General features: G+C 37.1%; 2 long non-coding RNA genes across 4 annotated transcripts in view; one reads left to right on the top strand and one right to left on the bottom strand.

Annotated features, from left to right (window-relative positions):
* LOC143680192 (uncharacterized) overlaps positions 1-25728 on the top strand; it is a 56651-nt gene that overhangs the window by 7912 nt on the left and 23011 nt on the right. For all 3 annotated transcript variants that reach the window (XR_013174038.1, XR_013174039.1, XR_013174040.1), the window contains exons 2-3: positions 1117-1218; positions 22361-22397. This is a non-coding gene — a long non-coding RNA (uncharacterized LOC143680192). The remainder of the gene's footprint in view (positions 1-1116; positions 1219-22360; positions 22398-25728) is intronic.
* Positions 1-25728, bottom strand: part of LOC143680194 (uncharacterized) — a 146104-nt gene that overhangs the window by 1601 nt on the left and 118775 nt on the right. The window lies entirely within an intron of this gene.

Below are 25728 nucleotides of genomic sequence, written 5' to 3' on the forward strand. Positions count from 1 at the left end.
TTATAAAAAGTGCCCTCACCTCTTTCCCCTTATCTCCAAGAGGCTCTGGGAAAGCTATATGAACAGATCAATGGACTGGCTTCCACTCCACCAAGGAGCTTGTCATATGCGATAGCAACATGTAGGATGAAAAATCTAACCATATGCAGATTCCTAGTTTTGTTCCTAAAATAACTCCTGGTGTTGTTGGCACTTCTTTTCCTCATCTAGTTACCATCTGGGGTTTGTGTTTGTCTGTGTGTGCATGCGCACAAGCAATAGTACCTCCTCCCCACAATCTGCCAAGCACATACACCCTCCATCGACCTCTCCCACGCTTCTATACTCACTGAACTAGGGATGTGGAAAAGGATTTCACATAGAGACTGAAAAGTCCTAATTTCTGCCTTTCTGCTCAAGATTTTACACGCACTTTATGCTTCTTAAAAAACAGTGCTGATCTGAAAGCAGAGACCAAGAAGGTTGGCAGCAACAGGAATTAATCCGTGAAGGTCTAGGACATCTGTGGCTCACTGGGGCTTAAGCCAATATGTAGATGTGTCTAATAGCTTGGGGACAGCAAACAGTTTTGTATGAACTGAACAACTAACTCAAACCATAGCCTGTTTCCTTTTTTATTTCACATTTTCTTTGGTTTAGAAATGACCTGGACATTGAACTAATTAAAAAAATAATTTAATATATAGGAATAAATCCTACCCAAGCTGAGACCTTGTCAGCCAATTTCAACCTGTAGTGCAACCTTAGAACAAAATAGTAAATCTCCTGTAATAGGGACTTCCCGATCCAGTATATCATAAAATGCTTTGCATACTTGTCAGGGAGCACAATTCACCTCGCCAACTGCCCTCACAAACTCCTTGAAACATAACGGTCTTAGTGTGTTTATAGGGAAGTCAAGGGATTGGGGGAGGGAGGTTGGATTCAGGTACTGACAATAGAAGGAAAACAGGGCTCACCCTTGGGAGTCAAGGGGAGCAAAGGAACCATGGAACTGAAAAGTGGAGGTAGAGGAGGATGAAACCAGAAACCACTCTGTCTTCCTCTTTTCCTTCTGTGAAGCAGAGGAACTCACACAGGAAATGGTGGTCCAAGTTTTTGTTTCATTTATTTCAGAGAACAGGTCAAGGAAGGGACAAAGCAGCCATGTGGAAACTGAAGACCTGGAGGAGGAGACCATGAGAGGCTTGAGAGAGAAAGGCTTCATTTATACCCAAGGCAAGTCTGCAACTTCAAGTGAAGGTTGTGAAATAGCAGGCTCCTTCTTGGCTGTGCTGATGTGAAATGAACCATTTTTAGCTTGACTTTCCTATACCTGCTGGAGAAGAACCCTGCAATGGCTAACACTAATTGGGTGCCTCTCACTGGATCACTCCTAGCAGATGGTCAAGTAGGGATTGGCTTTAGGAATTTGGATTCATGGGCTTTAAGAAAACCTCTGTGACTCCAATTTTCTATTCAGTAATGTTTAAAATACCCCATTATACACTTGATTCTTTTGGCTAAGGCTTTACCTATTTTAAAGGAGAAATAGGGGGTTGAGTAATATGTGAATGAATGATTTTTAATGTCTTTTCTTGATTTAGAGAGTAAGGGGCAAGAAAGAAGTGAGAAATAAAACATGAGGCTGTTGAGTATCTGAGACAGAGGAAAGTGGTATCCTTGACAGAACTGATGAAACCAGAGAATAAGTGTACTTCACATTTTACCTTAGGAAAAAAAGGCTCTAGATCTGATGCAAACAACGTGGCAGGAATAAACATTTCCTGATTCCATTTTAGTCCTGGGAATCCATGATATTCAAGGTTCTTTACTGCATATGCCTTAGATTACTAGGATGTAAGAAAGTAGCAGTCTCAATATTATTCACTTAAAGGAAAAGACCGGAATTAGCTTGAACAATTTAGGACAATGGATTCTATTCTTTTAAGCTCCATTAATCTCCTATATAATTATAAGCAGAGCAAAATCATAACTACCTGGATTTTGTGCCAGGACAATACGAATGCAAAGGAATTTTAAGGTTCTAGCAAGTTTCCAAGGTTTTCAGCCGCACCGGTCTTCATGTGACTAACAAATGTCCAAGTTCTGGAGAAGTCACTGAGATGAAATGGGTTTCCAAATCCACAGCATCATTCATAAACGCGTCATTCTCCTTGGAAATTTCCAGTTCAAGGGAAAATAATGCATGGTCATGGAGTGGGGAAAGAAAATCCGATACCAATTGCCCCTTGAAAGAGCTTTGTAGATGACTTCTGATGTGTTTGGTTCATCATTAAGATTTCAAACCCATGGAGTAACAACAGTTTTTGCTTTGGGGGGGGGATGTGCAGGTGGGAGGTTATCTTTAATATATAACAGAGTAGCACAATAAATCCTACAACTCACACTGAAGACATGATTTCGGTTTGACTATAACAAAGAAATCAGAAACACAGAGATTTATCTGCCTGATGTTTTGTCTGATCAGAGTCTTATATTAGATAGACAGAGATTGGCAGACCTCATACTCCACACAGAGAACAGAATTAAATTGGGCACAGCTCTTCAGCTGTGCACCTGCTGGGCATCTAGGTAGCATATACTTTCCCAGATTTTTTTCTCTGTATTTTATGGTCCTCTTCTTACTTATTCATTTCTCTGAAGAATGCCAAAGAAGGGGGCTTAAAGAGAAAAAAGCAGAGCTGATCATGTAGGGCTGATTTGAAGCAGGGAGATCTTTCCCATGTACTGAGTCAAATTCATACTTTTAGCATGATGTCTTTTCTAGGATACGTTTTTAGGTCCTTGAGGACAATGCAGAGAAATGATAAAAGGGAAGGAAAAAGACCTAAGGAATAAACAGTAATTTTGACCATGTATTATCACAATTAAATTAATTGAGCTTCTATTTAATGTGCTAAGCCCTGATTCAGGATCTCTACAGGATATTAACACATTTAAGATGAATAACCTGCCCTAACAGAATCTTATTTCTTATTGGTACAGAGACTTACAAATATTAGATGATATCCAACAAGAGCAGATTTAAAAACTTTTTCTAGACAGTAAGACTTCTACTGTCCTACTGCAGAATGGCGCCTCTGATTAATTACTGAGAAATTTGTACAGACAATAATTGCTAGAAGATTTCAGAGAAAGAAGAAACCCCTTTAGTGGTTGGCAAGGACGTGGTTAAGGGAAAAACTGTTTTAATTAATTCTTGGCATGGTGGGAAATCATTTGTTAAGTAGAGAACAGTGCTGTGTCTCTTAGGGGGTCAAAGAAAAGGGAAAGAGATTATTTATCCTGTGATTTCTACAGACATAGTTCTATGCTATATAACTTCCTCACAATAATCCTCTTAAATAAATATTATTATTTCTATGTTTTAAAAGAAGAAACTGGAACGCAGAGAGGTGAATTACTTTGCTCTGAATAGCTAGTAGAAATTAAAATATGAAATGTCACATCCAGCCATGATGTAGTATGAGAGAGCAGATTTGCCCATCCAGCTTAAACAAGTAGCAAAAACTGGGCAAAATATAAGAAACTGCTATTTTTAGTAATTGGACAATAGGCATTAAGAACTGTGATCCCTGAGAAGAGTGAAACAAGTGAAAGAAGCATTATGTTGTTTCAACTCAATTCCTGATAGAGTTTCCAGGCCACAGCATAGTAGGGAAATCCAAACAGGGCCTAGTGGTCTTGCTTCATTGAGGAGAGTGAGAGTTATATTCAGAGAAGCAAGATAGCTAGAATTTTGGGGACAGAGCACCAGAGAGGAAAGAATATCACAGAGACCTCTCTGGGCATCTGTAGAGAGGCCCTTTTGAGTCATTGGATGAGTGGTGAGCTGTGAGTACACGTAAAGGAATACATGCATACAGACAAGGAACCACTGGAAACAATTCCTAGTGCTCACAGAAAGCTGGGAATAGTTTTAATTCTAAGAGTCAGAGTGGTAATACCCCAGAAAACATAATCATCAGAGTCCTCACAAGGGTATTGCCTTGTTAATGGGATAAATTGGCCCTCCACTAAAGAATACCCTGGGCCTGCCCTAATAAAGCATAAAAGGAAGAATCAAAGGAGCAACTAATCTAATCATGAGCAGCTTACATCTAAAGCAAACTTTAAAACAATAATAATAGCAACAACAAAGTCCAGCAGTAAGAAACATAAAATTCAAAATGTTCACACTCAAATAAGAATTACTAGGCATGCATATAGGGAGGAGAGTGTGAACAAAAAAAGGAGACAATCAATCAATAGAAGCAGAGTGATGAATGAAACAATGGAATTATCAGAAAAGGATATTAAAACAGCTATTATAAATATAATTCATATGTGTAGGAAGGTAAACTAAAATATGAACTTAAGAAGAAAATAGAAATATATTTAAAAGAACCAAATGGAAATCCTAGGGATAAAAAAATACAATATTGAAATTTAAAATGCACTGGATGGAATGAATTGACATCAAAATAGGTGCTATGAGAGAAAAGATCAGTGAAGGTAAAAGTATAACAGTAGTACAGTGCAGCAGTGATAATAATAGCTGGTTTCTCATCAGAAACTGTGCAAGCCACAAGACAGTGATGTTCAATTTTAAAGAACAATAAGAATTAAAGTCAATCTAGAATTCTATGCTGAACAGAAATATCTCACAATGAAAACTGCAAAATAAAGACTTTTTAAAACGAAAGATGAAAGAATTCATCACCAACAAATCTGCACCTCAAGAAACATTATATGTTGAAATAAATTATTCAAAGAAATTAAAGAAGGCCTGGATAAATGGAAAGATATTACATGTTCATGGGTTGGAAGACAATGTGGTTAAGATGTCTATACTACCTGAAGTGATTTACAGACTCAATGCATTCCCAATGAAAATTCAAACAATGTTCTTTGTAGAAATGGAAAAGCTAATGATCAACTTCATATGGATGGTCAGGGTCCCTAAATGGTTAAAAACATCTTGAAAAAGAAGAAGAAATGTAGAAAACTCAAACTTCCCATTTTCAAAACTTATTATAAAGCTAGAGTAATTAAAATAGTGTGGCCCTGGCACAAGGACAGACATACAGACAAGTGAAATATAATTGAGAGTTTAGAAATAATCCCACACATCTGTGTCCAGTTGACTGTTTTGTTTATAGCAGCATTATTTGCAATAGCTATATAAGGTGGAAACAGCATAGATACCCATCAAAGGTGAATAGATAAACAAAGCGTGACACACGTGCACATGCACACACAAACACACACAATGGAATATGAGCCAACCATGAAAAAAATACATTTGTTATACATGTTACAACATGGATGAACCTTGAAGACATCATGCTGAGTGAAATAAGTCAGACACTAGGACAGACATGATTCCACTTGTGTGGAATAATTAGAATATATGAATTTATAGAGACAAAAAAGTAGGGTACAGGTTACCATAGTAGGGGATGGAATGCTAATGTTTAATCTGTTCAGGGTTTCTGTTCACAGTGATGGAAGTTTTTGTTGCAGATGGTGGTAAGAGTAGTGCATATTATGAATGTGATTAATCCCACTGAACTGTAAAACTGGGAGTGGTTGAGATGGGATAGTTTATGCTGTGTATGTGTTGTGACTATTAAAAAATAAAAAGAGAGACTAAAGAGACAATGACAAATATGATACATGTCCTGGACTGGGTCTAATAATGGAAGACAAAATGCTCTAAAGGACATAACTGAACAATTTTTAAAATAGAATGTAGACTTTATGCTTCATATCAATGTTAATTGTTTTGCAATTGATAATTATACTTAATGTAGTTACTTAAGTGAATATACCCTTGATCTAAGGAAATATACAAAGAAGTACTATGTTGAAAGCCATGATATGTTCAATGTACCCTAAAATGTTTAAAAAATAGGTTAGGTAGGTGATACTTAAAAAGATAGATAGATAGATAGATAGATAGATAGATAGATAGATAGATAGATAGATAGACAGACAGACATAGATAGTTATAAAGAAAAAGAATAATATAACAAGTGTGGCAAGATGTTAAAAGTTAGTAAATCTGAGTATCTGGTAAGGTATATATTGAAGTTCTCAGTGTTGGATTTACATTATTATTGCAACCGTCCTCTTAATTGGAAATTATTTCAAAATAAAAAAATTAAATAATAAGACCCAATAAATTCTTCAGGCAGAGAGAAATGATGTCAAATAAAAATTTACACCCACACACAGGAATGAAAAGCACCAGATGTGGTAAATATGTGAGTAAATATAGAAGCTATTTTAAGCTTATTTTATTGACTTCAAAGATAATTGACTGTAAAACAAAGAACCATAACAATGAATTTGGGGGTTTTAACATATGCTGAAATAAAATCCATAAACATAATAGCATAAGGACAGACTTCCAGGAAGATGGTGGAATAGGATAGACTGAGTTCACTGCTGCTCCATGGAACAACTAAAGAAGTGATAGAACAACAACCAGAACAGAAGTTCCAGGATGCAAGTGATCAGAGAGGTTCTTCTATACTACATAGGTAAGTCTTGGATGAAAAAAAAGAGGAATTGGGATGGAGAGAATGGGGTGAGTGTACTTGGTCATGATTCCACATGGAGCAAGTGGCAGCACACAGGAAGGAGTGGGTTCTGAAGGAGCAGGGTCAGCTTCCATAGTTGGCTTGAGAGATCTTCCCTTTCAGTTTCACAGTAGGAGCTCCTGTGGGGAACCCAGAAGCCAGCAGACTTAGATTACCTGTGCACATACCTTTGAGCCAGTGCACAGAGCTTGCCACTGACCCCTGAAACAGGCTACTGTGGATGCCTGTTTTTCTGACAGAGACTGGCAGGCCCTTCTTTTGAAAAGAGGGAGAGATACAGAGTGCAGTCAGTCTGACAATTGGCAAATAAGAGACTGATTTGGTACCACTAACTGCTTTGCATTCCCCCTGGAGACACAGAGCCCTCAAGCATCCATGGGTGGAGAGACATGATTGAGGAAGTGATCTGAGCTGTGCAATACCACCAGGCTTTCCTGGGTTAGCTGAGGGCAGGGGCAGTTGAAATATTCAGTCCCACAGCCTAACATTGTCCCTAGCAGGAGCCTGGTGACCACTAGACCCATCAGACCCACAAGCAGATTCTCCACTGAGGTGCACACTACCCATCCAGCAGTCCCTAGATTGGCAGCTTTCAGCATGTACAGAGTACAGCAGCCATGGCTGGAATTGCAGCAGTTCTCAATATTGCTCAGCTGGCTGCTAATTAGGGAGAGGTGGGTCTGAGGGAAAGAAGAAGCCCAAGAGCACCATCTGCTATGAAGATGCGGAAAGTGCAGTCTGGCAAGCTGCCTTTCTGCCTAGCTTTCAACAGGTCTAAAAGTAGAATTGCATCTCCTGCATGACAGCTGCACCTTGGTTTGGTAGGGAATTATTGACAAATCAAGAGCAAAAGGGGCTTTTCAGCACAAACATGAGCAAATACAAAACCTTAGATAAGCAAGAGAAATCAACTTTCAAAATAACCTCATCAAGATATTCAGATGCCTCAAAGCCAGCAGAAGACCACAAAGCACAAGATGTAGGCTGCTATGGCCCAGGCAAATGAATAAATTAAAGCACTAGAGAATATAAAATTTGGAACAACTAATCAAAAACATTCATACAAATCTAAATGAATTCAGTGGGTTGGCTAATGGCAGAAAGGATAAGAAGACACTAAAAGAGCATAAAAAAATTTGAATAAATACAAAACTAGTAGCTCACACAGAGATGAAAGACACAGTAGACCAATTGAAAAACATACTAGAGACACACAACAGCAGATTTGAGGAGGCAGAAGAAAGATAAAGTGAACTAGAGGGTGGGACAATTGAATTCAAGCAAACAAAAGAACAAATGGCAAAAAGAAGAAAAATTGGAATTGGATTTCAGGGAAATGATGAACAACATGAAGTGCACAAATGTAAGTATCTTTGGTGTCCCAAAATGAAAAGAGAGGAGTAAAGGGCTAGGAAGATTAGTTGAGGAGATAATGGGAGGAAACTTCCCAACACTATAAATATGCAAATGAAAGAGGCCCAACTGTTCTAGTTTGCAAGTTGCCAGAATGCTGCATACCAGAAAGAGAATGGCTTTTTAAAAGGGGAATTTTATTAAGTTGCAAGTTTGCAACCTAAGGCCATGAAAACGTCTAAATTAAGGCATGAACAAGAGGTTACCTCCTCTCAAGAAAGACCGATGAAGTTCATGGTTTCTTTCTCAACTGGAAAGTCACATGGCAAACCTGACAATGTCTGCTAGCTTTCCCTCTAGGTTTTTGTTTCGTAAAGATCCCCCAGGGATGTTTTCCTTCTTCATTTCCTAAGGTCTTTAGCTGCATGGGCTCTTGTGGGTCTCATGGCTCTCTTGTGACTCTCAAGGTTTTCCCAAAATGTCTCCTCTTTTAAAGTATTCCAGTAAACTAATCAAGACCCACCTGGAATGGGTGAAGTCACATCTCCCTCTAATCAAAGGTTAATACCCACAATTGGGTGTGTCACATCTCTGTAGAGATACTCTAATCAACTTTCCAACCCACAGGGCTGAATAAAGATTAAAAGGAATGACTGTCTCCACAAGATGGATCAGGATTAAGATGTGACATTTTTAGGGTAGATGATCCTTTCAAACTGGCATACCAACAAACCCCAAATACAATAAATCAAAATAGACCAGTCCAGGACATATACTAATCAAGCTCTCAAATGCTGAAAAGAAGCAGAAAGTCCTGATAGTAACAGAAGAAAAGCAATTTCCCACATAAAAGGGAAGCCACAGAAGACTATATTTGGACTACTCAACAGGCACCATGGAGGCAAGAAGGCAGTAGCATGATATGTTTAAACTTCTGAAAGAGGAAGAGCCCCAACCAAGAATTCTTTATCCAGCAAAACTGTCCTTCAAAAATGAGGGAGAGATTAAAAACTTCACAAACAAATGCTGAATCAATTTGTTAGCAAGAAACCTTACATACAAGATATACTGAAGGGAGTCCTGTAGCTGAAAAAAAAGACAGGAGAGGGAAGACTTTAGTAGAGCACAGAATTGAAACATATTAGTAAGTTAACTTAAAGGATAAAATGAGAGAGGGGAAAAAGAATATACAGATCAGGCAAAAAACAAATATAAGAATATATTCAACCTTTGAACATTACTGGATTAAACTCATCAATTAAAAGATAAAAAATGGGAGAATATATTTAAAAATATGACCCAGCTATATGCTGCTTACAAGAGACTCATCTTACTCCCAAGGTTACAAATTGATTGAAAGTGAAAAGAATGAAAAGATGTCCCATGCGAACTATAAACAAAACAAAGCAGGAGTAGCTATATTAATTATCAGACAAAATAAACCTTAAATGTAAAGATGTTAAAAGAGACAAGGAAGGACCCTACATATTAATTAAAGGGACATTATACCAAGGAGAAATAACAGTCACTAATGTTTATGCTCTTAATCAAGGAGCTCCAAAGTAAATGAGGTAGACATTGGCAAAATTAAAGAGAACAATAGATATTTCACCAATAATAGTGGGAGACTTCATACACCACTCTCTTCTATAGAAAGAACAAGCAGATAGAGGATTAATAAGAAAATAGAGAACCTAAACAATGTGATAAATGAATTAAACATAACAGACATATATAGATCATTACAACCATAAAACATCAGGATATATATTCTTCTCTAATATTCATGGAATATGCTCCAGGGTAGAACATATGCTGGGGCACAAAAAAGTCTTAATAAATTTAAAAAGATTGAAATTACTCAAAGCACTTTCTCTGACCACATTGGAATGAATCTGGGAATCAATAACCACCAAAGAATGAGAACTTTCACAAATTTATGGAGATTAAATAACACATTCTCAAGCAATCAGTGAGTCAAAGAAGAAATTGTAAGAGAAATTGGTAAATATCTGGATATGGATGAAAATAAATGAGAATACAATACATCAGAACTTATGGGATGTGGCAAAGGCAGTGCTGAGAGGGAAATTTATTGTGCTAAATGCCTATATGAAAAAAGAAGAAAGAAAAAAGTCAAGGACTTAAATGTTCACCTGGAGGAACTAAAGAAAGAACAGCAAACTAATCCTATAACAGATAGAAGTAAATAAATAACAAAGATTAAAGCAGAAATAAATGAATTGGGAAATAACAATGACAACAAAAAACAATAGAAAAAATCAATAAAACCAGAAGTCTTTTTGTTGTTGTTGTTGTTTGTTTGTTTGTTTGTTTTTTGAGAAAATCAGTAAAATTAATGGACCACTGGCTAGGATGATGAAGAAAAAAAGAGAAAAGATGCAAATAAATAAATTCAGGAATGAGACATATGTCATTACATGAAGATCTGAATCCTGAAAAAATAAAAAAAAATCATAAGAGGATACTATGAACAACTGTACACCACCAAACTAGACACTTAGATGAAATTGATAATTTCCTAGAAACACAGTAACAACCCAAGACTCGAGAAGAGATCTCAACAAACCAATCACAAATAAGGAGATTTAATCAGTCATCAAAAGTTTTCATACAGAGAAAAGCCTAGGACCAGGTGGCTTCACAGGGGAATTTTACCAAACATTCAAAAAAAAACTAACATCAATGCTCTTAAACTTTTCCAAAAAATTGAGGAAAAAGGAACACTACTTAATTCATTTTATGAAGCTAACATCACTTTAATATGAAAATCAGGTAAAGATGCTATAAGAAAGGAAAACTACAGGTCAATTTCTCTAATGAACATAGATGCAAATTCTCAATAAAATACTAGCAAATTGAATCCAACAACACATTAAAAGAATTATACACCACAACCAAATGGGATTCATACCAGGAATGCAAGGATGATTCAATACAAGAAAATCAATTAATGTAATACAACACATTTACAAACCAAAAGGGAAGAATCACACAGTCATCTCAATTTATTCTGAACAGGCATTCAACAAAGTTCAACATCCCTTTCTGATAAAAAACACTTCAACTCAAAGGTAAGAATCAAAGGTAACAACCTTACTATGATAAAAGGCATATGTAAAAAACCCATAGTCAGCATTGTACTTAATGGTGAGAGACTGAAAGTATTCACCCTAAGATCAAGAACAAGACAAAGATGCCCTCTGTCACCACTATTATTCAACAATGTGCTGGAAGTTCTAGCTAAAGCAATCAGGCAAGCAGAAGAAATAAAAGACATCCAAATCTGAAAGGAAGTAGTAAAACTTTCATTATTTGCAGGAAACATGATTCTACACTTGGAAAAACCGGAGAAATCTACAGCAAAGCTACTTGAACTAATAAAAAAAGTGATAGGATATAAAATTAATGTGCAAAAATCAGTAATATTTCTACACAAAAGTAAACACCTGACTGGGGAGAAAATTAAGGAAAAAATTCCATTCAAAATAGTGATGAAAATAGTCAAGTATTTAGGAATAAACTTAATGAGAGATATAAAGGACATGTACACATAAAACTACAAAGCATTGCTAAAAGAAATCAAAGATCTAAATAGGTGGAAAGACATTCCATGCTCATGGATAGGAACAGTAAATGTTAAGATATCAATTCTACCCAAATTGATCTACAGATTCAGTGCAATACCATCAAAATTCTAACAGCTTTCTTTGGAGACTTGGAAAACTAGCAATCAAATTTATTTGGAAGGGAAAAAGGCTTCTAATAGTCAAAAATATTCTTAAAAATGAGCAAAGTGGAAGGACGAATACTTCCTGATGTTAAAGCTTATTATAAAGTCACAGTGGTAAAAAAAAAAAAAAAAAGCATGGTACTGGTACAAAGATAGACAAATTAATCAATAGAATTGAATTAAAAGTGCAGAAATAGGCAACCAAATCTATGGTCAGTTGATCTTCAGCAAGGTACCCAAACCCACTGAACTGGGACAGAATAGTCTTTTCAATAAATGGTCATGGGAGAAATGGGTATCAGTAGCCAAAAAAAAATGATAAAGGAACCCTATCTTACACCCCATACAAAATTAACTTAAAGTGGAATAAAGGCCTAAATATAAGAGACAGTACTATAAAAGTTCAAGAAGAAAATACAGGGAAGCACCATGAAGATCTGGTAATAGGAGGCAGCTTCATAAACTTTACACATAAAGCACAAACAATGAAAGAAAAAATAGATAAATGGAAACTTTTCAAAATCAAGTGCTTCTGTGCCTCAAAGGGCTTTGTCAAAAAGGTGAAGAGGCAGTCAACTCAATGGGAGAAAATATTTGGAAATCACATCAGATAAGGGTGACATCAGTATATATATATATATATATATATATATATATATATATATATATAAAGAAATCATACAACTCAACAACAAAAGAACAAACAACCCAATTATAAAATAGGTAAGAGATATGAATAGACATTTTCTGAAGAGCAAATACATATGGCTAAAAAGCACATGAAGAGAAGTTCATTTTCATTAGCTATAAGGAAATGCAAATCAAAACTACAATCAGATATCATCTCACACCTATAAGAATGACTGCTGTTGAACAAACAGGAAACTACAAATGTTGGAGAGGATGTGTAGAAATTGGGACACTTATGCATTGCTTATGGGAATGTATAATGGTACAGCCACTGTGGAGGACAGCTTGGTGGTTCCTCAGAAAACTGAATATTCAGTTGCCCTATGACCTGGCAATACCACTACTTGGTATACACCCAGAAGAGTTTAAAGCAGTGACACGAACAGACATTTGCACACTGATGTTGAGTAGCATTATTCACAACTGCCAAAATATGGAAACAATCCAAGTGCCCATCAACAGACTAATGGATAAAAAAATGTTGCCTAAGTTTCCACATGATGGAATCTTATGCAACAGTAAGGTAAAATGAGATCCTGCAGCATATGAAAACATGGAAAAACCTTGAGGACATAATGTTGACTGAAACAAGTTAGACAGAAAAGGATAGATACTATATGATTTTGCTAATATGGCCCTGGTAAAGATAAGTTCAAAGACTTATACTGTAGAATATAAGGTACTTAGAGCTACACAGAGCCAGAGACAGGTGAATGGTTACCTAATAAGGTTGAACTTAAATGTATGGGAATGAATAGAAGCAATGGGAGTTCATTAGTGGGTTTATAAGTAATATTGTCATATTGAAGGTGAATATGGTTGAAAGGGGTTGTGTATAGGCTGTATTTCACCAATTAACACTACATATATAAATAAGTACTTGCATGAACTACTTCAAAAGTATGAATCTTTTGTTAGGAGTCAGTAATGGAGGGGAGTATGAGGGAGGAATACTATATTTGATAAGAAGTCATCACCAGTATCACGGCAATATAGGGGTAAATAATTAGGGGAGATTGACAGGAGTTAAGGGGAGTTTTGGATTTTCCCTTTGGTGAGAGTGATTATTTGTAATTTTTCTCTTTGGAGCAATTAAAAGTTTCTAAAATTGAGAGTGATGATGATTGTACAACTAAGTGAGGATACTGTGAGGTATGGATTGTTTATTGTGGACACTATCTGTGATGCCCAAAGGATGGAGGCGGCCAAAGGGTACAATTACTGAGAGGCAGAAATGAACTGTGGTGTATGATTATGATGGAATGGTATGCAGCTACAGAAAAGAGCAAAGTCATGAGGCAGGCAACATGTGAATGAACCTTGAGGACATAATGTGTGAAATAAGCCAGAAACAAAAGGGCAAATATCGTACGGTCTCTTTTAGAGAACACTTATAAGAAAATTGAGACATACATTGTAAGCTCTTATAGCAGTCACATTTATTCTTAAGCTTTAGGTGTTATTTCTAGATTCTGAGATGTTGTGCTATGTCATAGTTAGGGACAGGTGTCAACTTGGCCAAGTTGTGGTACCTGTTTATCTGATTGGGCAAGCGCTGGCCTGTCTGTTGCAATGAGGACATTTCATAGGATTAGGTCATGATCATGTCAGCTACATCCACAGCTGATTCCATTTGTAATCAGCCAAAGGGGAGTGTCTTCTGCAATTAGTGATGCTAAATGTAATCATGGGAAGCCTTTTAAGGAGGACTCAGAGGAGACAGGTTCTATTCCTGCTTTGGCTGGTGAGCCTCTCCTTCGGAGTTCATCCAGGCCATCCATTGGAGTCATCGGCTTCGCAGCCTGCCCTGTGGATTTTGGACTCTGCATTCCTATGGTCATGTGAGACACTTTCATAAATTTTATATTTGCAAGTGTTCCCTGTTGATTCTGTTTCTCTAGAGAACTCTAACTAATACATGCTATATTGTAGAACCTGGTATTTCCCTGGAGCTTTTGGTACTTATGTGATTCCTAAGACTCAGAGTTGGAGTTCTGCAGCTCTGAAAGTCAGCATTGCTACATACAACAACTGTTAAAGAAACTGAAAAATAGATCAGGCTTCAATTGGAGATAAGAACAAAGCTGATCTGGTTAGGACTAATGTAAATAAGAATACAGGGAAAAGGATGACAGTATCTGTATTTTAGAATTTCACCTACTATATGAGACCAAAGGTAGAAAGCTTTATTTTGCCCCAAACCTGAATTTTCTGTAGCACCCAATCTAATTCAGCCTGTCTTGATAGTTCATTTAAACAATCCAAACACACAGAGCTCAGAATATTAGTGAAGGCTTGTAATTCTGTAGAGCTTAATGTAATACCTGGATATACCCAAATGATGTTGGGAAGATAATTAAAAAGTATTGACAAGGTCCCTTGAGGGATGGAAAAGGAAATATGGATCTATTAAATTTTTCATCCAGGAAACCCCTGATACTCTTTCAAACACTAGGGACTCCCAAGTTAATAGGCCAAACTCCTGATCTTGATGCTTGCTTTTATGAAACGTATTTCTGTAGTGGAGAAAATAGGCCTACCTATAATTATGTCTAAGAGTTACTTCCAGAGTACCTCTTTTGAGGTTCTTTCTTTCTAAGCCCGACTCTGCAAGTAAAATCATTACCATTCTCCCTACATGGCTCATGACGTCCAGGGGTGAGAGTCTCCATGGTAATGTGGACATCACTCCCAGAGATGAGCTTGGACCTTGCACTATGGGATTGACAATGCTTTCCTGACAAAAAGGGAAAAAAGAAACGTGACAGAATATGGTATCAGTGGTTAAGAGTGTATAATAGAGTCAAGAGACTATTCTCAAGGCTACTTTTATACAAGTTTCAGCTAGATATTCCTAATGGCCACAGTTTGCCACAACACAACCAACATCATTCCTGTTAATCCTAAGGAACCCCTAGGGTTATATCTGAGACCCTACAAAAGTTGTACAGACTAAGTTTATTTTTCAGAAACCTAAAACCTTCAGATGGTTCCTAGGCCAGATTAGGACTGAAACCCAGAGGGGCCAGTCTCTCCAAGAACATCAATTAGTTCCATCCCCTTATCCCATATTTCCAACACCTCTTTACAACATGAAAAATATTAGAATAGACATAACCCCAAATACCCGTAAAGACTGGGAAGGGTTCAAAGGAGAAGGTGGAATTATAACAGATAAGATTTAACAAATAAGTATGACTACTGAATGATTATATTGATATTTGTTTTTAGTCTCCAGTGTCTTGGAATAGCTAGAAGGAAAAACTTGTAATTGTGGAAATGTAACCCATACCAGACTTTAAAATCTGTTCTATAACTACTTGTTAAGTGTACTTTGAATTTTATTGCTGTTTTATATATATGCTATATTTCACAATAATTTTTTTAAATAATAATTTTACAAGAAATAGGAAACAGAAAATTAAACTGCAATATTGTAAGGTTCTTACACTATAGGTGAAATGGTGCCATATAACTAGAAGGTAGACTATAAATTAAAAATATTTATTGTAAACCCTAGTTCCACCACACTAAAAATAATAAGAGAAATGATATAAATAATAAGATGATACTAAAGGGAAAATGAAATCCTAAAATATACTCAAACATTCCAAGGAAGACAAGAAGAGAAGAAAGAGGAACAGAGCACACATTGAAAAATCTAAAACAAACAGCAAAATAGATGGCTTAAACCCACCACTATTGATAATTATATTACAAGTAAATATCCTAAACACCCCATTCATAAAAAAAAAAAAAATGCCAGGTTGGTTAAAAAGAAAACAAGATCTTGCTAAATGTTGTGTATAAGAAATCAAATTTTAATATAAAGGTGCAAACAGATTAGAATAAAAGAATTGAAAATATGCATCATATAACAATCAAAAGAAAGCTCTAGTGACTATATTAATATAAGACAAATTAGACTTCATAATAAAGACTGTAGCCAAAGATAAAGAGGGACATTTCATATTAATAAATTGATCAATTTATCAAGAAAAATTTAGCTGATATGTGTTTATATCAATAAAAGAGGTGCAAAATACATGATCTAATACAAGTGAAAGGATAGACAAATTCACAAGTATATCATTGAGATTACAATACTGCTCTTTAAGTAATTTATAGAATATGTAGGAAAAGCTAAAGATATCAAAAGAATATGAAACACTAGGAAAACACCACCAAATAATTTTATCTAATGACATTTATAGAACACCCAACAATAAGAGAACATATATATTTTTCAAATGTACATGGAACATTGTTATAGTTTCTTTGGCTGCTCAAGTAAGTACCATGCAATGGATTGGTTTAAACAATGGGAATTTACTAGCTCATGGTTTTGAGGTTAAAGGAAAGTCCAAATCAAGGCATCATCAAGGCAATGTGTTCATCCTGAAGACTGGGGCATTCTGGGGTTGGCTACTGGGGATCCTTGATCTTGGCTCCTTTGTTACATGGAAATGCACATGGCAGCCTCTTTTAGCCTCTCCTCTCTCTTCAAAATTTGGTTGAATTTCAGCTTTTGGCTGCTTCCTGTGGCTTTACTTCTGACTGTGCAAATTTCATTCCAGTTATGAAGGATTCCAGTAATAAGACCCATCCTGATTGAGGTAGGCCACACCTTAACTGAAGTAATAGCATCAAAAGGCCCTACTTAAATGGGTTTGTACCCACAGGAATAAATTAAGTTTATGACCATGTTTTTTCTGGGGGTGCATAAGGCTCTATTCTACCGCAAACATTTATCAAGAGAGACCATAATTCTGGGTGATAACATTTCTTAACAATTTTAAATGGTTGATATCATACAAAGTATTCTCTCTGATGACAGGGAATTTAAATAGGAATAAAAAATAGAAAGATATTTGGAAAATCCCCAAATTATGGAAACTAAACAGCATAACAAGATACATGCATGAAAGAAGTAATCACAAGGAAAATTGAATTGTATCTTAAGAGTGTTAAACAGCTTCACTGAAATTAATTGACATAAAATAAATTAAAAATATGAGCACATATTTTGCCATATGGATCTGCCTGTGAAATGCCACATGTATATACCTGTGAAACTATCACTATCATCAATATAAAGAGGACATACTGTTTAAGTTTTCTGGATGTTAGAATAAACATCATGCAATGGGGTCACTTAAACAATGGGAATTTATTAGTTCATGGTTATGAAGCCGAAAGACATAAAAAAACAACAACAACAACAAAAAAAAGGGTGCCCTCAGGGTGATGCTTTCTCCAGGAAAGCCTTCTGAGGTTGGCTACCATCGATCCTTGGTCCTTGGCTTTTCTGACCCATGACAATGCAAATGGTAGCCTCTCCTTGCTTCTCTGAGTTCCACTGAATTCCAGCTTCTTCCCACAGTTTTCTCACTATGTGTCTGAATTTCATTCTGCTTATGAGGAACTCTGGTAACAGGATTAAAACTCATCCTGATTCATTTAGGCCACACCTTAACCGGAGGAGCCTCATTGAAAGATCTTATTCACAGGAATGAATCAAGTTTAAGGACATGTTTTACTGGTGAATATAGCTTCATGCTTCCACACATACATTATTCCCAAAAGTTTCCATATACCTCTCTGTAATTCCATTGCAAATCAAATTGACAATTTCTGATAAAGTTCAACAAAAACTTACCATATCACCCAACAGTCACATCTATGTATTTTCCCAAATGAAATGAAAGCATATATTTCCACAAAGGCCTGTATTCAGATGTTCCCAGGAGCTCTATTTATAATTCCAAAAATGTTCATTTTGCTTAGAGGACTTTTCTTAATTGTAGCATTGTTTGACATCTGTAGTGTGATGGTTTGAAACTGTTGTGTACCCTTGAAAATTCATGTTCTTTAACCCTCATTCAGTATTTCTGGAATCTTTTGATTAAGTCATTTTCATGGAGATGTGACCCACCCAATTGTGGGTGGGACCTTTTGATTAGTTGATTTCCATGAATATGTGCATCTACCCATTCAAGGTGGGTTGCTTTCTAGAATCCTTTAAGAGGACACCATATTGGAAAGTGCAAACAGAGCCCACATAGCCAGAGAACTTTGGAGATGAAAGAAAACACCCCTGGGGAAGCCACTGAAGAAGTCAAGAGAGAAAGCTAGCAGATGTTGCCATGTCCCTTCCCTGTGACAGAGGTGTCCAGAAACCAAAGACCTGAGCAGATGCTAGCCACTTGCCTTCTCAGCTAACAAAGTTGTTCTTCTGGATGGCATTAGCTTTTCTTGAATGAAGTTAACCTCTTTTTGGTGCCTGTGTTGATTTAAAAGGATTTATGTATCCTAGGAAAGCCATGTTTTAATCCTAATCAATCTTGTGGGAGCAACGGTTTCTTCTAATCCCTATTCAGTATTATAGGTTGGAAACTTGATTAGGTTATATCCATGGAGATGTGGCTTCACCCAGTTGTGGATATTAACTTTTGAATAGAGGGAGATGTGATTCCACCCATTCCAGGTGGGTCTTGACTAGTTTACTGGAATCCTTTAAAAGAGGGAGCCTTTGGATAATGATGAGAACAACAGAGACATGAAGACTACAGAGTCCACCAGCCAGCGACCTTTGGAGATGAAGGAGAATGCCCATGGGCGAGCTTCATGAAACAAGAGGCCTGAAGGGGAAGCTAGAAGATACTGCCATGTTTATCATGCACCTTTCCAGCTAAGAGAGAAACCCTGAATTTCATCAGCCTTCTTGAACCAAGGTATATTTCCCTGCATGCCTTAATTTGTACATTTTTATAGACTTGTTTTAATTGGGACATTTTCTTGGCCTTGGAAGTGTAAACTAGCACTTATTAAATTCCCCTTTTTAAAAGCCATTCCATTTCTGGCATATTGCATTCTGGCAGCTAGCAAACTAGAACAGTGCCTTAATTTGAACATTTTCATGATCTCAGAACTGTAAACTTGCAACTTAAAAAATTACCTTTATAAAAGTCATTGCATTTCTGATATATTGCATTCTTTAATATATTTGGCAGCTTTAGTAAAATAAAACACGGAGTGACTCAGAATTTTCTGGACAAGCAATTCTTGGCTTCCTTATGTTTGTTTATTTTAGTTTATTTTTCTCTTCTTGCATTATACTAAAAGCAAATAGGGTAATGCAGAGATCTACACTCATACACTTCAAAGTCAAATGTTGAAAGACAAAGACATAGAAGAAAATAATGCAAACAAGAAGACAATAGAATGACATATTCAAAGTGCTGCAAGAAAAAAATAGTCAAACAAGAATCTTATGTTCAGCCTACTATCTTTTAATAATGAAGGTAAAATAAAGACATTCTCAGAAAAATAAAAACTGAGAAAGAGATTATTCATCTATGATACTCACCTTATAGGAAATACTAAAGTAAATTCCCAAACTGAAAACAATTAACACCAGAAAGAAATTTGAATTCATACAAAAACAAGTGCTGTCAATAAAGGTCATTATGTAAGTGATTATAAATGAGAGTAAACATGCATATTCTTCTTTATTCTCTTACATCATTGAAAAAAACAATTGTATAAAATAATATGTGTACAACTGTGTTGTTGGGATTAAAATATAGAGAAATTTAATATATTTGGCAAAAGCAGCACAAAAAGATGGTAGGACAAAACTGTATTGGGAAAAAAATCTGTATCGGAGAAAGAAAGTAATGGTAACTAAAATATACAAGAAGAAATGGAGATAACTAGAAATGGCATAAAAGAAATTATGTAAACATATGGTTGCTAATATAAAAATGGGTAAAGAATATGTATAGACATTTTCCCAAAGAAGATATACAAATGGCCTAAGCACATCAAAAGCACAGGGAAATGCAAATGAAGAACACAATAAGAAACCACTTCATATCCACTAGTAATGCTGTAAACAAACAAAACCAAAATAAAACAACAAAAGAAAAAAAAGACAATAAGAATTATTGTCAAGGATGTAGAGAAGGTAATATCCTTATAGCTTGCTAGTGGAAATGTAAAATGGTATGGCCACTTTGGAGAATATTTTGACAGTTCCTCAAAAAACTAAATATATTACATATCTTGGTATTTCCATTACAAGGTATATACTCAAGAGAAATGAAAACATACATCCAAGCAAAAACTTATACACAGATGCTCATAAAAACATTATTTATAATAGGCAAATGTGGAAACAATCCAAAGGTCCACTGACTGATGAATGGATAAATAAAATATGGTATATCTGTACAATAGAATATTATTTGGCCATAAAAATAATGATTTACTGATGTATGTTTCAAGAGGGATGAACTTTGAATACTTACAATAAGTGAAAGAAGTCTGTCATAAAAGACCACATATTATAGGATTCAAGTTATATGAAATTCCCCAAATAGGTGAATCAGTATTATAATGGTTAACTTCATGCACCAACTTGGCTAGGTTATAATGTGTAGCTATTTGGTCAAGCAAGCACTTCCTGATTGTTACTGTCAGGGTATTTATATCATTAGTCAATGATATAAATTTTCATGGATTTATATCATTAGTCAACTGATTGTATCTACAGATTATTACACCTACAATCAACAAAGTAGATTGCCTTCAGTAATGAAAGAAGTCTCATCCAATCAGTAGAAGGCCTTAAAGGGAGAGTGATGGTTTCAGTAGTCAGAAAGGAGAATTTATCTTTACCCCAGCCAGCCAGTTTCTCCTGGGGGATTCATTAAAACCTTCATCTAAGTTCCCAACTTGCAGCCTGCCCTACAAAATTCACACTTGCCAGTCCTCATTGTCACACAGTCCAATTTCTGCCAGTTCTGTTTCTCTTGAGAATCCTGATTAATATAGATTTTTGGTGCAGAAAATGGTTCTTGTGGAACAGAATCTTACAGATGAGATTTCTGAGTTAGTTCTGGAGTTTGGAGAATTGATCTGTTTAGATTAAAAGGCACTAATTACTCTATTCCCAATGATCAAGATAGCACTAACAGTCCATGGTATGGATTGGCCATAGAGATACACAAAATATCACCATTAGATACAGCTTCTCAAATGTTTGTAAGACACAAGGCTCTTGGTGGCAATGTATTTGCTACATAACACATGAATTATGTATCAAACAATTGTCTTGGGATCTCCTTGTCAAAAACCAATTGGTCATACAAGTCAGGTGTTTTTTTTTTTCCTGAACAATTATATTCTTTGGTTCTATATTTCTATCCATATGCAAATACCATATTGTTTGGATTATAGTTTTGTAGTAAGTTTTAAAATCAGGAAGTGTGAATCCTCCAATTTTTTGTATTTTGTAATTTTTTAATTTTGTGGAGTTAAAAAGTGTAATTATTTTGGCTGATTGCTCCTAAATATGCTGGATACAGTTTTTATAGGAAGGAATGAGCTCAAGGTTTCAAATTCCCACCTGAAGCAGTTCATAAGGAACATGAAAGTTTCTACGTGTGCCCTAACAGAAACTCATATATTTACAGCTGCAGATACGATATTGTTGAATACCATATCCAGGGTGTCATTGCTCAAGTGGTGGGATCACGATGGGGATTCTCTTTTTGGCTGGATATCTGCTGTTAAAATGAGAGCATTGATTGGGAAGAAAAGGGATCCTGAAAATTGGAATGAGAACACATGGACAGATAACAGTTATGCTCGGGACACTGAAATGCTAGATTCTGTTGAATTTTCTTTTCTGGATAAACCTGTAAAGTACTTCCATGAGGGGTCAGGCACCCAACATCCAGACTTCCCTTAAGAATTAACCATCCTACTCCCCTCTGAAGAAATTAACCCTTCAGTGCCTGATAAATCTGTAATTGCCTCCCCTGAGGAAACAGGCCTCATACCTCCTTCTTAATATATTTATCCCTTTTCACCAAATGAAACTCTAATGGGATTCTCTGAGGTAGCTAGCTTACAAGACCCCTTAAACTCCTTCTGACCCATCTCCATCCCTCTTCTTTTCTTCTAGATCTTTACTAGACTGAATTCCCAACAGTCCTCAAAAGGTAAGATACAAAGTGTCATCCATGAGGATGTGCCACAAGAACTGCTTGATTTTTCCAATTTATATAGTTAGAAATCAGGGAAGTGTGCATGGGAATGGATGTTAAGTGGGAGGGATAATGGATAAATTGGATCAGGCTGAGTTTATATATATATATATATATATATATATATATATATCAGCCCACAAAGCAGAGATTTTGAATTCAAGGGGTTAGAAAGGGCTCTTAATAGCTTGTTCTAGTGTTTGGCTGAAGCTCAGACCAAAAGATAGACTACATTGCTTAAAGTTGAAATGCCAGACTGCCCAAATAATATACATGATTGGATCCAAAAAGCTTAGAGAAGATGGAATATAAGAGTGGATTTATCATGTAAGACCTGCTCACCACTTCAAAAAAGTCCAGGTGGCAAAACTTTCACCAGGGTTGTGAGGAATAGATGTGTAAGATCAGTTCCATTATCCCAGAAGAGCTCTGTGGTCGCTTTTCACTGTAAGCCAGATACTATTGTGGGATCTGCTGCTACTGAAATTGGATACTTAAACACTAAAGATGATTGGTTCCTGGGTTGGCAGGAGCCAAGTGGCAACATTTAATTGATAAAGAAAAGGTGGGTATGGCTACTATAATGGACAACAGTCAAAGCAGCAGTATGAAGGTCAGAATAGTCTGACTTGCAGAGACCTAAGATGTTGACTAGTTAATCATGTACTACCCAGAAATTAAATAGATGGGCAGTCTACTAAATTCTTACTTGATTTGTATAAGGAAAAGTGTTCTAGGTCAAGTGAACAAAAGTCTAACTTGGATCTCTAAAAGAGAGATTCATAGGCCCTCAATCAATTCCCAGAATTGGGTCAATAAACTGCTTTAATAAAAGGAAGTCCAGGTACAGAGTTCCAGGAAGATGGTGAAATAGGATAGGTTAAGTTCACCCCTGCTCCAAGGAACAGCTAGAGAAGGGATGGGAAGGTGACAGAGATGGCAATTCCAGGGTCTAAGTGACTTGGGAGGATATTCTACACCACAAAGAGAGGCCCTGCTTGTAAAAGTTGAAGAACAGAGATGCAGAGAACCAGAGACCTTCCAGCTAGAGCAAGCAACCTAATGTGCCCCTTTCCAAATGGAAGCCTGGAGCCTTCGGGAGTGCACGGACAGGGAAATGGGAACCAAGAAGTAAGCCAAGCCTCATTCCTTGAATGTGCTACCCTCAGGCACACAGTTTCATGACCCATGACTTGCCCAACAGCTTAACCCCATCATCCACCCAATCCCCAGTGCTCCAAGAGTCCCCACCCTGACTCCCACCCCCATGCATATGCACCCCAATTCCCTACCCTGAGCACCAGCACAAACCACTTCTCCTGCCTAAGCACAGTCTCACTCCACCCCTCCTGAGACCTGCCCACCACACCCAGCCCCTCAACACACACTCCCCTTCCCTGCCCTCTGCAGAGGGTGACCAGTGCATCAAGGCTGCAGGAGCTTACCTTCATACCCAGGCTACACCCACTCCCAGCCCATACAGTCAGTTAACCCCACCTCACCCTCCCTAAACTCTGTACATGTGTACATCAGTTTATGGTCCTCCCAGATCCACACAGGCACACATCCCCACATCATGTCCCCTAGCTCTGGGCAAGCACTTACCTGTGCATTCAGGTCACACCCACCCCCAGCCCACACTGATGCAACCCTGGCTCACTGCCCCTAAGATCTGCACATGAGCGTTCAAGGGCTCCACCCCCTAGACCAGTGCACACGCAAAACCACATCCTCCCTGCAGCCGGGTGCCCACGCATTTGTGCACTGACTTCTTGAACCCCGAACCCCAACCCCCTGCCCTGCACATGCGTGCACACTTACTTCAACCCACTCCACACCTGCACACCTGCATCAGACCCTGCCCAAATGAAATCACCCCACTCTGTTCCATGTCCTGCAAACTACATATTTTCACGTCTGCATTTGGTCCCCTGGACCCTTCCTCCTATGCAAGGACATGCCCATGCCATGCTCCTCTGTGCCCTGACCTCTGTGCAACCTACCCTACACTCTGATAACCACACCCCACATCCTACCTGCTTACCAGCCCTTGTGTATTACCACAGATCCCCGTCCACTTCCCACTGTGCCCTACCTCTATGTCCCACATGCTGCATGCTGCTCTTGACCTCCAAGGCCTGCCTGAGCTGCACCTAATCATCACAGCTCCTGTACCAAACGTCCACAACCCTGTGCCCTGCACCCCAGGTTCACAGGCACCAGCTTAGAGTCCCCAGCCTGTGCCTATACTTGTGCTGAAACCTCTCACTGCACTGTTGAACCCCACCCTGTGTCCCACATCCTGTTCCACATCCATCCTGCAAATACAGAAATTTAGACTACTGAAGGAAATCACCTTCCAAAACAAGCAGTCAAGATATTTACATGCCTCAAAGACAACAGAAGATCACTAAGCATATCAAGATGCAGACAGATATAACCCAGCCTAATGACCAAATTAACACACTAGAAGAGACACAGATTTTGGAATAACCAATAAAATATGTTCATATAACTCTATTAAATAAAATAAATGGGATGGCTAATGACATAAAGGGGATTAAGAAGACACTAGAAGAGCATAAAGAGGAATTTGAAAGAATAAATAGAAAAATAGCCGATATCACAGAGATTGAAGATGCTATAGACCAAATAAAAAATATACTAGAGACACACAAATCTACAACAGTAGATTTGAAGAGGCCAAAGAAAGAGTAAGTGAACTAGAAGATAGGACTATTGATTTCAAAAACTCAAGACAGTAAATGTCAAAAAAAGACGGAAAAATTTGAATTGGATCTCAGTGAGAAGATAGATAAAATAAAGCACACAAATAAAAGAATCATTGGTGTACCAGAAAGAGAAGATAAGAGTAAAGGGCTGAAAAGATAATAGTTGAGGACTAATGGGGGAAAACTTCCCAACCCTTATAAAAGACATAAATATGCAAATCAAAGTAGCCCAAATTCCAAATATAATAAATCCAAATAGACCTTTCTCAAGACACATACTAATCAGGCTGTCAAATGTTAAAGAGAAGCAGAAAATCCTGAGAACATCAAGAGAAAAACAATCTGCAACATACAAGGAAAACCACATAAGACTGAGTTCAGACTACTCAACTGACACTATGGAGGTGAGAAGCAGTGGTATGATATATTTTAAATCCTCAAAGAGAAAGACCTCCAGCCAAGAATTCTGTATCCAGCCAAATTGTCCTTCAAAACTGAGGTAGAGATTAAAATTTTCACAGACAAACAAATGCTGAAAGAATTTATCAACAAGA

Source organism: Tamandua tetradactyla, chromosome 4, assembly GCF_023851605.1.
Source record: "Tamandua tetradactyla isolate mTamTet1 chromosome 4, mTamTet1.pri, whole genome shotgun sequence".
NCBI classification, from domain to species: Eukaryota; Metazoa; Chordata; class Mammalia; order Pilosa; family Myrmecophagidae; genus Tamandua; species Tamandua tetradactyla.